Genomic DNA, 13898 nt, shown 5'->3' on the forward strand with positions numbered 1-13898 from the left:
TATTATTTTAATGAATATATTACAAATCTCTTTTGTTTGCACCTCTTCTCTTTCTTCAATGCCCATGATTCTCAGGTTTGGTCTTTTGATGGAGTCACTGAGTTCTTGCATATTCCTTTCACACTCTTGAGTTGTTTGACTAAGATTTCTTCTGTTTTTTTCTTTAACTTTTATTTTATCTTCAAGTTCTGAGATTCTGTCTTCCACTTGTTCTAGTCTGCTGGAGTGGCTTTCCATTGTGTTTCTTTGTTTCTGTTTGATTCTTTTTTCTGAGGTTTTCCATATCTTTTGTCAACTCCTCTTTTATATTTTTTGTTTTCACCTTTAATTCATTTATCTCTCTTTTTATAGTGTCCTCTGTTTCACTTTGGTGTTTGTTTAAGTTGTCTCTGAGTTCATTTATTTGTTTCTGTGTCTTCTCATGTTCTTTATTTTCGGTGTCTTGAAATTTCTTGAGTGAATCTTGTAGATTTTAGTTAACCATGTCTAGTATATTCCCCATGAATTTCTCAGTGATTTGTTGTACCTTCTTTGAGGGTGTTTTTGTGGACATTGTTGAGCTCTTTAGTGACATTTATTGTTTTGTTGAGGTCAGGAATTGGGTATCCATTTTCTTCATTTCCCACTGATTCCTGTATTGAATTTTTTTTTTTTTTGAGGAGAGTGGCTTCCAGCTCTTCTTCTTTTTCTTAATGCTCCACTTGGTACTGTGCAATTGTTTTCTTGATAGGCTAGTTGGTGCTTTTAATTGCCTGTTTTCTTTCCCTTTTTAAAATTTTTGTGTTGTGACTATCTTGGTTGTTAGCTAGGTTGGTGTGCTATTTATGTCCCTGGCATGGAGGTGTAATTTAGCAGTAACAAATTCACAGGTTCAAAGCCAGATTAGTTATTTATATATTATATAGAAGACCCTTTGGTGATACTATCTATAAACAGTGGGGGTTGGGTGGGGGGTAATGCTTGTTAGGCTAGATATAGAAATTTGGGAAATTTGTGAAGGTGGCTCTAAAAGAGGGGGTGGGAAGTGGGGTGGGTGAGTGGGGGGAGAGGGCTGCTGGGTTTTGTGGCCCTTGTGTGTGTTTGGGTATATTTCTGTTGTTATAGCATAGGGTATTTGCATCAGAGATTGCAGGGGATTGGGGTTGTGTGCAGTTGGCACAGTAAGCTAGTCAGCAGGTGGTGAGTGTGTAGGAGGGAGGGATAGTGTGATGATAGGTTAGGGGAGATTGCAAAGGGGAGGTGAAGACAGGGAAAAGAATGGATAATAAAGGGAAGAAAGAGTAGTTAGGAGGGAGAACAATTGATTGTAGCACAGGAGAAGGAGGGAGAATGAGGAGGTAAGAATAGGGATGAGAAGATAGTGATGGTGAAGTTAATTACAAAAAAGAAAATAGAAATAAAAATAAAATAAAATGACCCCCAATAATAAAAAAGAAAATAAAAGAAAAAATAAAAAAGCACAATAGAAAACACTAGGTTCAGAAACAATAGAATATCAGTCTCACTGATGTTCTTTATTTAAATTATGCTGCTCCTTATAAGTTCTCTCACCTCCTTTTTTATCTCATTCTGAAATGTTAGGTTACAGTACTCAGATACTTTGTGACCATCCATATATATTTTCCTGGTATGTGGTAGTTGTCTCAGTATGTAATTTACATCATTCCCCTCTTTTTTTTCTTGTATTTGTTTGGGACTCCACAATCTGCTTCTGTTACTCATAGCAAAAAGCAATGGGTTTTACTGTACTTCAGGGTTCCCTTGTAGGTTAGGAAAGCTTACCCAGCCTCAAGGCTATTGCCAAGCATTTAAAAAAATATATGACTTCCCTATGAAGCTCCTCCTTAATGAACAGATGAGCCTTTTGTCTACTACATCTCTAATGTGCCCTCTGCCTCTTGGATTCTTTTACAGGGACTTAATTTCAGGATGTGGCTTTGTTTATCTGGAAGGAATTTAGGTGATCACCTGGATCTCAGGTCACCTCCTTCCTTGCCCCATCTTGTGTCTTTCTATAACCCCTCCTGGTTCCTTAAGTCTCTCATGAGACTCTCTGGAGTCTGCAGGTTTGTGTGTCCTTGGTGGTGGTGTTGGGGTTTCCCAACTGGCTACCATTAGGTCTCTCTCTGTTGCTTTCCTAACTGCCTACCCTGTGGGACAGTCTGCTGGGGTGGGTGAGGTCGAGTGGAGGAAATGGAGGTGGAGAGGGAAGATTTCTGCTCACAGAGGATCTTAGCCCTCTCCTTCCATGATGACTGTTTCTGTGAGGTGATTTGAAGAAATTCACAAACTAATCTAGAGAGCCCCCACCTTTCCTCTCTCAACAGGCCCTCCTGCTCCTCTAGGTTTAGACCATTCTTTCTTTGGGTCTCAGGGTTTCAGATCACAACTCCCTTTGGATTTTCTACTGCTTTGATGATTCCTAATACATTTTATAGTTCTTTTCTCTGATCTCTCCTTTGTATATGGTCTTCAAAGGCTGTATTCTCAGCTCTCTTCTCCCTACTTTTTCTAGGCAATCTTTACTGTTTCTCTACAGTGGAGACTTCTCTTTATATATATCTAATTCCTACTTCTCTGCTGAACTTCACACCTTTGTTTTGCTCATAGCCATTTCCCTGGCATCCAGGGGAGTTCTAGATAGATAATAGGTGCTCAATAAATATTTATCAGATGAATTAAGACCTAGTAAATTCATGCACACTATTCACTTAGAATGATTATTGTTATTAATGGGTGTGGACATATATTCTTTTTTCAAGCAGTCTACTTGGTAACTTAAAAATTTTGTGAATCTCAATTTTTGTCAAATATGGCCAGACCATTCTTGCTTTTACTTTACAATGTGGCTGATAAGAAGCTTGTTATAGTTTAGAGAGCGGCAATTTGTCATTTTCTTGTTTGCTTTTTCCTGCCTATTAGAATATCCAATGTATACTTGGTGCCTTACAAGAATAATTGTAAATCTATAGGAACATTTATGAAGATTACTGGTTACCAAGACTAGACAATATAAATCTATGAATTCACAAATATAAATCAGAAAAACATGACTTGCATGCCAACATACTGAAAGGGATCAAATGAATGAAGGTGTGATCCTCAATAATTCCATGTCTGAAAACTTGCCCCTTCTGTACATTTTCCCACAGAATATTTCACATGCCATAAAACAGGGAAAATTTCTTATATGAATCAAATGAGGGTGTGAGTGTTGATCTTTCTATTAAATACTAATAAATAGTAACTTATTTTTTCATATTAGAGAAATAATAAATAAATTAGAAATTCTGATTCTGCTTCTTCTACCAATGTCTTAAGTATTTCCCATTAGATCAACCATCCTACAAACAGTATCTATAGACTTTGGATAAAATGTGAAAGCAACTGCCTGAAGACCATGTAAAGAAAAGCAGGAAGGTATTTGAAGAGTTGTTAGATTTGAAAAAATGGAATAGAATCAGGTGAATCCTTCATTTTTTGTGGTTTTTAGCCTGAGGGCAACCCCAACCTGATCACCATATAGCCAGTTAAATTATGGTCAGAAATGTAGTTTTACTCTGCCTAAGAACCAGAGTTTAAGATGATTGCAGTATCTGGAAGGTGAAGATTAATGGAGGAAATGCCAGAAAGGAGAGGGAAAATTGTAAGTGCTCCCCAAATCTCTGTAATAGTATGTGCATGTACAACACAGACTCCAAATAGTCCAGTGAAGGATGAAAGAAATTATTGCTATTTCAAAGTCTGGAATTTGAAGTCAGCCATGTTGACTTCCTGCTAAAACAAAAATCAATACTCTTTTGAGGAAAATAAAGGAATTCAGGGGCTGTATGATGTATCAGTTATAATATCCAAGATAAATAGACAAAATTTTCAGCATGCATAAAAACAGAAAAAAGGCAACTAATGGAGACTGACTCTGGGTCTCTATTAGAGACTAAATGGAATTTAATGCACTTTTTATAATTATATGCAAATAAAAAGAAAGGAAAGTGTCAACTGCATAATTTAGGTGATGAGTATATGGGTATTTGCTATACAATTCTTCCAATATTTTACATTTTAATATTTTTTCATCACTTGATGTAGGAAAAAATAGTTCTACTGTTGCCATTCATAACCTTTATTGATGATCTTGTTAACTCTTTCGGTGCACCCCACTTGGAGACCAAAGACCCAAAGCGCCACATCTAAATACAGAAGAACTAAGACCTTCATGACCTGACTCCTCCTACCCAGCCCCTTTTTCTCCCTTGTCTTATATTTTAGACTTAAAGAATGCAGAATACATGTAGCTCAACAAACATGCTAGACACTCCATCATATCTACTTTAGTCCACTTACTCTTTTCTCCACAATGCCCTTCTGCAATTAACCTGTAACAAATTTTTACTCAGCCTTTAGATCTCAGATTTCCTGTAGACTCCTTTGTGATTCTTCACCAGCCCACACCAGAAAGGTTACTCCTGCACAACCCCACTCCAATTGTCCATACTTGTTTTCTTTATACTGAAAACTTACTGTAACATCATGATTTTTATTTCAAGATACCTTATACCTAGCTCAGTTCCTGACTTACATTACGTGGTTTGTGCATGCTTCTTGAGTGAGTAAAATAGCATAGTCTTGATATAGTTGGATGAGAAACAAGTGAAAATTATTTAAATCCATGAATATGACAGGTAAGATTTTTCTTCTTGAAAGTTTAGAAAAATAGTTTGATATCCATAATTGACTAAATGATATTATTAGTAAGAATTTTGATTAAAAAACAGACTGAAAAAGAATCATTTAATAATGAAACTCCCTAATTATGATATTCAAAACAGGGGACATAAAATGTTATTCTGTAAATACTACAAAAAGGAAAATATTTAATTTATACAGTTTAAGAGGCAGGGTGAAGTCAAGGAGAGAATAGAGAGTAAGGAGTAGTCGGGCATAAGTGACATAATAAAATAAAGAGAAATAGAATTGTGTTTGGGGATACAGAAATGAGTTTACTTTTATTATTTTTTATTTTTTAGTTCTTTTTTAAAAATTTTTATTGTTTTATTATTCATATGTGCATACAATGCTTGGGTCATTTCTCCCCCCCTGCCCCCACCCCCTCTCTTACCACCCACTCCGCCCCCTGTATAGCTATCCTTATCTCAACTAGCAAAAACCCTTGGTCTTCCTATTATTGCTTACACTCTCTCTTCAACAAAATTAGAGATAAGGGCAAAATAGTTTCTGCCTGGTATTGAGGGGTGGGGGGGAGAGGGAGAGGGCAAAGATTACTTTTAAATAGCCTTACTGCATTCCTAATTTTTTAATGTTCTCAAATTTTCTTCCTGAAATCCCAATAGAAAAATTTAATGATAAACATGAAAATAGAAGTCAGTTTTAGGAAAATCTTCTTATTCATTGCAATAGGTATAATGACAGATAAATATTAAGATAAAAGCACTGTACCATGTCTCTGGTGTTTGGGATTTTTAGAAGATAACTGTCAGAAATCATTTTATTATAAATTTTACTGCTTACATAGATGAAAAAATTAATATTTCCTTAATACCATTAAACTAACTTAGAGCTTTATGTGTTTTGAATAAATGTATTTATAAGAAAGGCTTAGTGAGCTACTGAATTTTTACAAAAAAATTGAGCTTGTCAGCATAATTGTATAAATAATTATTCACATTGACAATTGTTTTTACTACTGATATAATTGAGCAATGTTTCAAAAGCATTTTCAACAACTAAACATAAAATAATTTAGCATAAAAATGAAGTAGCAAATTAGTTAGGCTTGATGAATTCTCGTCTTCATAAAAAAGTACGTATATTGCCGTATCTTGGATCAATCTACTGTATAATATTGTCGGGAAATTTTTTGTCACTCTGAAACACTTTTCTTTTTCTTTCAATTTTGCCGGCAAGCCAAAACATTGTTCAGAAGGTACAGTCATAAAAGGAAAAATGTATTTCTGATCTTCTTCTTTGAATCACGAGGAGTTTATGTCTGTCTTTGACATTCTCTTTTCTGAAAGCTTTATTTCTAGCCCCAATTTCCTCACCTCTGAGTTGGTTTTGTAGGCACATTTTTCTCATTTTTACACACATGCTGTTACTTTTTCAATATTTAAAGAACCTCTTTTCTTCCATCAATAGTTGGTTCATTTAAGCAAACTGTTATCACTAATATTGTTGTGATATTTCATGTTTTTTCCTCCAGACTCTCCCATTAAGTTAAAAGCCCATGGTGGTGGATCTTTATCTTTATTCTGAAATAACTTAACTCAATAAGTTAGTTGTGATATGATAACATTTCTTGTTTAACTAAGAAGGGTTGGTACCACCTTAGGACATGAAAAATGATATTTACAGCTAGCTGTACTGTTATATATTTATACAACGATTTAAATATTAATCTAGCCTTTATATTTTATTATTTTAAGGTTCCTCTAAAGTACTTCTTTTATTTTTCAGTTTTAAGTGTTTTTGTTTTGGTATTTTCATTTAAGTAGTATGACTTTTTTCAAAAGAAATGAGCATTTGTAATCCAGTACTATTTTGGAGTTAAGGAAAGAAAAGCTATTCTAAGATGTTTTGTAAAGAAGTAAGAATATTTTCAAATAGGTATGTCAAGTTAATTCCAGAGTGGAAAAATCAGGCACTAGGAAAACTTAAACATTCTGTATTGCTTTAAGAAATTTGATAAGATCTCATACTAAAATGAACAGGAGTCAGAATTGAACTCTTCTTTAAAATGAGGATTAAAAAGTTTACATGAAAGGAACATCTAACTAACATTTACATATACTGCATAAGTAAAAAAATGCATCTGATTTTGCAAAATCTAAGTCATTCAGTCATTTTATATGCAAGAATGTTAATGGAAAAAATTGAACATCTCTTGAAATCCAATTGGCTTGAACTGTGAAAGCTTGGGAACCCAATCCCTTTTCAGGAATTGGCTGAACCTAATTTTAACTGCTAACTTGCACATAAGCATACAATGACAGGAGCAAAAAGTTTCCTTGTGGTTATGTTTGTAATGTCTTTTTCAGCAGTTGTATACATAGTCAGATTTTTTTTCTTTCAATCTTTAAAATTTCTGTACTGGTACCTAATCTTACAGTGACACAATAATATTATAGCAGGTAAGTATTTTGAGCTTTAGATACAAATAAGAGATGAGAAGAAATTTGTAGTTTAGAGAATGGGGATATGGCAAGATGGAAGTTAAATTAAAAATTAAAAAGAAAGCAGAAATGTTGAAAAGTGTTGATACCAGTATTTTTATTTGTAGTTTACATCAACTGATTTCACTCCCCAAACTTACTCCTCTTTCCTCATCCCAACCCCACTTCCCACCATAGTCCTTACCTCACATACATTTCATCTGCTTGGTCAGGCCCAAAACTGAGTCATCATTAAATCTTTCATACCCCACATCTAATCTACCAGAAAATTCTTGTTGGCACCAAATTCACAATACGTCACAAATCTGGCCATTCCTTACCACGTTTCCTTCTACTGCTGTAGTCACCATGCTTTTTCACCTGAGCTACTGCAGTAGCCTTCCAACTGGTAGCCTCTGTTTCTGTTCCTCCCCCTTATCTTCTTTCTTGCACCTTCCAGTAGCCGAATCACTTGTAAGTCAAATCATTTCACTACCTTACCATGGTTTCCTGTCATAGATGGCACAGTCTTTACTATGGCCTGCAAAGCCCCATACCAGTGCTTTTCAAATATGTCTGTACATGAGAATTACTTGGGGAGCACTGAATTATGGCTTAGGTTCCACTCCAAAGCAACCGAAATCAAATCTCTTGATTTGGGACCTGAGCATGTGTGGATTTTCAAATTTTCTAGGTGTTTCAGAGGTACAATAAGGGTCTAGAGCCTTCTTTTGTTTACTTCTCCATCTCCACTGCCTATCACTTTCCCCTTTTCTCATTCTTATCTACCATTTTAACTTCCTTCTTGTTCCTGAAACTTGCCCAAAATGCTTGTGGCTCAGGACCTTTGCTCTTGCTACTGTCTTCACTATAGTTACCTACATGTCTCACTCCCTCACTCCAAGCAGATCCCTCCTTAAATGTCACTTTTTCAAAGTGGACTTTCCTGGCCATCTTATCTAAAATAGATGAGCAGCCTTCATCTTGTTTTCTCCTTGTCCTATTTTCGTTTTTGTAATGGAAGTTTTAGTATTATATTATAATTATTATTATTTTTCTTCTGATCAACACTACATTGTAAAATGTATGAAGTCAAGGAATTAACCTAATTTGTGTATGGTTCTATTTTGAGTTATCAGAACAGTTCCTAGCACATAAATATGATGACAGCTTAATAAATATCTATTGAATGGATCAACTAATCAACAAATGCAGCTTAATTCTATATATTTAAAACACATCATTTCATAGATATTGGAGGAGGCTTATTGAGGTCAATCAAAAAACAAGACAGTTGTCTCTCTAGGTGAGGGAGGTTGACATGCCAAAGGATAAAAATAGAATTCAGACTCCAGTATGTGCCATAAGCAGTGTGCCAGTGGGAACATAGGGATATTCATACTGATAGGGGAAAGTATATACTAGGATTTTCAAAATTCTACAGGCTGGCTTGTAACTATAATCCTCTTGATCTCAGCCTCCTAAATTTCTAGGATTATAGGTGTTATCCTATAGCACCCAGCTGAAGTAAATATTTCAACGTCTGTCTTTTAAAAGTTAATGTGTAGTTTTAAATCTTGGATAGTTAGGAAAATGCAATGTAAATTTTTGTTATAGCTGAAAAAATGAAAGTGATTCTTGGAAGAAAGGAGAGACAAATGCAAGTTGAAATAATGGTCAGAGGTAGTCAGGAGAAATATGGCAAAAATAAAACAATGAGGAAGGAGGAGGGCATATTGTAAGGTCTAGTGAGGTAGAAGTACGGGGGGAATATGCAAATAAAGATGGAGAGGAAAATGGGTGTTCATCCATGGAGGGCAGCTTTTGCTTGATAAATGTTTTTAGGGAGTTATGGTTTTTCTTTCCTCCCCACCCCTTTTTTGTGTCCTTGTACCATTACATTTCAAACACCTCTTTCATACATGTATCTACAGGCATGTGGTCCTACATGGAGGATGTGATAAATGAGGGCTGTCATTCATTCCTTTAAAAAAAGTTTTCTTTATCATCTAATCTAAACACTGGGTTACTGTGGGAAATGCAAATTTAAATAAGGCTGATGCATCATCTTTGTCCCAAGGATGGCAGAATCTAGTAAGGGAGAAAGACAATAAGCCATAACAACAGTGTTTGGCATGTGCTAAGATAAGGGTAAGCCAGGGGAGTCATAGAGTGCTATCTACCTGCTACTTGGGTGGGGGTGCTGAAGGATAGCATCTCTGAGCTGAAATTTGAAGGATGAAGAATAGGTCAGGCCAAGTACAGAGGAGAGAGAGGAAGGGAAAGTGTTCCAGGCAGAGGCAGCGCTAGTCTAGTGTGAACAGAATGGTTTTTCAGAAGGTCAAATGAAAGTCAGGGTAGGTGGAGGGAGCATGGCTGTGAAGAGGAAGGGGGTCTTGCTGGGAAACTTGGAAACATTTGGCACAGATGTGGCTGTGGCTTTCAGGTCATTGGGTTAAGTGGTGGCTAGAGACTGAAGAGCACTGACGCTCAGGGATTCCTGGCCACATGCTTCCTGGATAGCTAAACCTGTCTGTAGGTAAGGAACAGGGGAATTTTTGAGGATTCTGTGTGTTCTGACAGATTGCAGAGAACTGAGAAAGTGTTTCTATCTGTTCTAAAGGTCTGGGCATGTTACCTGTGACTTTTGCAAATGAAGAAATGAAGTCCAAGCAATATGAAACAATAGAATGGTGGCTACATCTTGGCAGTTTTATTTTCAGAAAAATACTTGGGTTTATTCATGGAGCACCAAGATAAATGACAGCTCTTGTCCTGTACTGAGCTGTCTAGTTCCTTGGCCTGGAGCATGTGTTGTGCCAGGCACAAAGAAGTAAAGGTGAAATGGCACCAGCATATAACAAGTGAAGATGTATCATAGTCACCCACATTTTGGCATTTTAGAATATAAACCAAACGATTTTTCAATTTTCCAATTGTACATAGTTCAAGGGAAAGACTAAATGACCCTCTTTTGTCACTTGAGCAGTTATAAATCACTTATTAAATATTCTAAGTACTTTTTATTGTTTACATAAGGTTGATAGCTTTTAATTTGCATAACATCTCATAATAGTTCATTTAAAATGATGCACAACGTAGAAAGCACGGTATCATTTAAATTACTTTTGAGTAAAGCCATCACCTCGTGCAGACTTGTGTTTCATTAGAACCAATTTGGTTGTAAAATAGCATTTTTTCGCTTAGTGGAATTTGTACATATGTTTGTGTATTAGTTTTCTAAAGTTAATATAAGGGACAGGAAAAATAATCTTGTTTCTATCTTTTGGCGACTAGGTCTCAGTAAGAACATAGAGGCAGTATTAATATGATGTCATGAGTATTTATCTGAGCTCAACATGCAGCCCTGAAAACTTGAACTATGCAAACTTGAGCAGGTTGAGCACCTCAGCGTCCATTGGCCCACCCATGATATAAGTTTCTTCATAACAATGTCATTATATGATTTCGTTGAGAATTAATTTAGTTCATTTATACTAGCACTAGATATGTTATAAAGGCTCTCAAATGATAGCTACCATTACTATTATGGTTCTTGAAGATTGGGGCTACACTTTTTATTTTCTCTGAGTTTTTTTTTTATAAAATCTGTGAATATTTCTTTAGAAATAAATATGAATGGACAGAACTTTGCATATCTCTTCAGAAGTTTCAGCAGATCATGGAGACTTTTTCATTTCAGGTGGCCTGCCTTTTCTGAAAGGATTTTGCATTTTCTTTTAGCATTAATCTTCTCCTTGGCAAGCTCACCATCTGAAGCTTCCAGGCTCCCATTCGAGATTCCTGTACCCTGCCCAGTGAGTCATCTCTCCCAGGAACCCATCTTTGGGTGTACTTTCTTGTTACTGGCATTGGCATCAATTTTGAAAAATCTGCAACATAATAACATTTGATTCATACCTATATACTACACCAAAGAATTTTCCTTTTCCTTTTTTTTTTCATTCTTATCATCCAGGGGTATTCCCTGAGTAGAGAAGATCAGGTGAGGCAGAGGAAGCAGCCAGGGCATGTTTACCACAGACTGCCTCAAGAAGGGGTCATAGTTCAGATTCTTCTAATGCCACAGGAATGACTCCAGTGGAGATGCCTTCACAGACTGCTGATTGAGGATGAAGCTCCACAGCCCCATCTTTGACAAGAAAGAGGTGGCCTGCTTGTTTTGTTTTGGGAAGTTGCTGCTTCTGTGGAAAGGGAAGGCACGATGCTTCTGTAATCATATCCTCACCAGTGAATAATTGCAGAATTTAAAAAAATAGTCCCAATTTTTCAAAAACACAAATTAAAAACTGATTTACTGCAAGGTTGTTTTCCACTCCCAACAGCAACTCTATGTCATAATCTGTCAAACTCTCCCTCCAGACAAAAAACATGTGTTACTCTGAATGAAAAGGGCAAAGCAGGATCCTGTCCTATATTCTCTTCCACAGTCAATCCCCTGATTGGCCCCTTGGGGGAGAATAGTGACACTAATTTGGCTCTTATAGATGCTAACTTCGGGACAGTTTGCATACGTTCAGTGTATCATAGGAGTCAGGAATGCGAGTGACGTTATTGTACTCATCTTAGCCGACATTAACTTAGTCTTCACAAACTGTTAGAGGATAGCTGGTGTCATTATTTTCCTGTTGAAGCTGCAGTCCACAGAGGTTAAGTAATTTTCCCAAGTTAACCCAGTCAGTAAACAGCAGTGCTGGACTGTCTCTAATTTGGCATTTTGTCTCCAAATCTCCTGCTCTTAACCACTTACACCCTTTTATTAAAAGGGTGCACCCCCTTTTAATAAAATACCCCCTCCGCTCCATGACAGTTCATTGTGTTAGCAGTCTCTTTTCTTGGTTCCTTCCCCCCTCCTATTCCTTTCCATGTCTTTTGCATGCGGAGGGAGGTCCATGCCAGCAAGGAGAGGTGTGACAAAGGTGTGAGTTGAAAGAGGGATATTGGGATGCATGAACTAGAATGGGCAACAAATCAATTCCAAGGGATCAGGAAGGGTCCCAATAGCCTAGAAAAAGAGAGGTTCAAAGTATTGGCAGAAAAAAATGTTCTGTATAATAGCTTCAGTAAGTGTTTGTGTTAGTCAGCTTTTCATTGCTGTGGCAAAATATCTGAGATAAACAACTTACAAGAGGGAAAGATTTACTCTGATTTCAGCAGTTTCAGTTCATGGTCACTTCTCCACATTTCTTTGGGGCATGTGGTGAAGCAGAATATCATGGTGGAGAGTGCAGTTCAGAACTGCTTAAATATCCAAGTCCACTGTCTTCTGTGAAACTCATGGCAGCTGTGAGCCCCTATAAAATAAAAAATGCAAATTACATACTTCCAATGCATAATGGTAGGGCAGGCACAGATTAAGCATTCTCATTGCAAAAGAGAGGAATGGGGCATAAGGAGGAGAGATGAGACTAAAGTATGACCAGCAATCAAACATTACATTCTGTAGCTCAGCATATAGGGCATATAGGGCACTCAGTTGCATGGTGTGAGCTCCAGAGGGCTTGGGCAGTCCTGCCCCTACAGCCTTGCTAGCTGTAGCCTACATGGACACTCTCTTGTGCTGACTTTGTTCACTGTTTGTGTCTCCTTAGCAAACATTCAACATTCCTGGGCATCTATAACTTCCTGGGCTCTCCATTGAAGTTTGGCTTCATTCTCAAGCTTTATGTATTGCTCTCTCAAGAGATGTCCACAAAGATTCTGTCCCTATCACACATTGCCTGGCATCCCAGACCTTTCTTTGATATCTGGGTGTAAGCCTCCATGATTTCTAAACTCTTGTATTCTACATACCTGCAAAACACTAAGATCTGCTGCCAGTTTGAGGAGTAACTGAGTCTCTTGGACCACAATTACAGAAGCTTCTGAGTGGCTGGATTGCTGAGTATGGTGAAATGAATCCTGAGGGAACAACTTACTGGGCATATCTGCACAAGTAGAGTGTGTCAGAGATCTCTTTGCAAAACAAATTTTTTCAAACAATTTTCCACTTTTATACCCTTGATCCTGCAATGGGGGGGGGGGGGTCCAGTCCTTAAAGCATTGTCCCTATTTTTCTAGTGCAAAATACTCAGTTTCTTTTTAATGGCACTACTTTCTTCAGCAACCACACCTTCCTTGGCCCAACCTTACTCTTTACTCTTTTTCTGGACAAACTGAAAGTTTTTCAAAATTTTTTCACTCTGCTTTTTGATCCCTATTCTTACTACAAATATGGCTAAAAGAAACCAGCAATAACTTTGCCACAGCCCAAATGCTATCCTGCTTTGAAATTTCCTCCACAAGATTAGCTAATCTGTCACTTTAAACTAAGCTGTTTGCATGTGCAGGGCCTGGACAAAATGTAGGCAAGCTCTTTGTCAGAATGTAGCAATAGACTGTAGTCTAATTCACAATAGAGCCCTTGTTTCCATCTGAAACCTCATCAGTACAACCTTTACTCTCCATATTCTTATCAGAATTCTAATCTTCTGAGCTTCCACCAGAATTCCCCATTAAGCTCTATGTTCAGCCTTCTAAGTTTTTTCCTAGCCTGCTTCTCTAAACTTTTCCAAATTCTTCCCACAAACCAGTTCCAAAGGCTTTTTCATCATTGTGGCAAACATCCGAGACAGCAATTTAAAAAGAAGGAAGACTTATTTTAGATCATAGTTTTGGAAGTTTAAATCCATGAACAAGTGACTCTTATTTTGGGGTCATGGTGAAGCA

This window comes from Castor canadensis, chromosome 1, assembly GCF_047511655.1.
Source record: "Castor canadensis chromosome 1, mCasCan1.hap1v2, whole genome shotgun sequence".
Taxonomy (NCBI): Eukaryota; Metazoa; Chordata; class Mammalia; order Rodentia; family Castoridae; genus Castor; species Castor canadensis.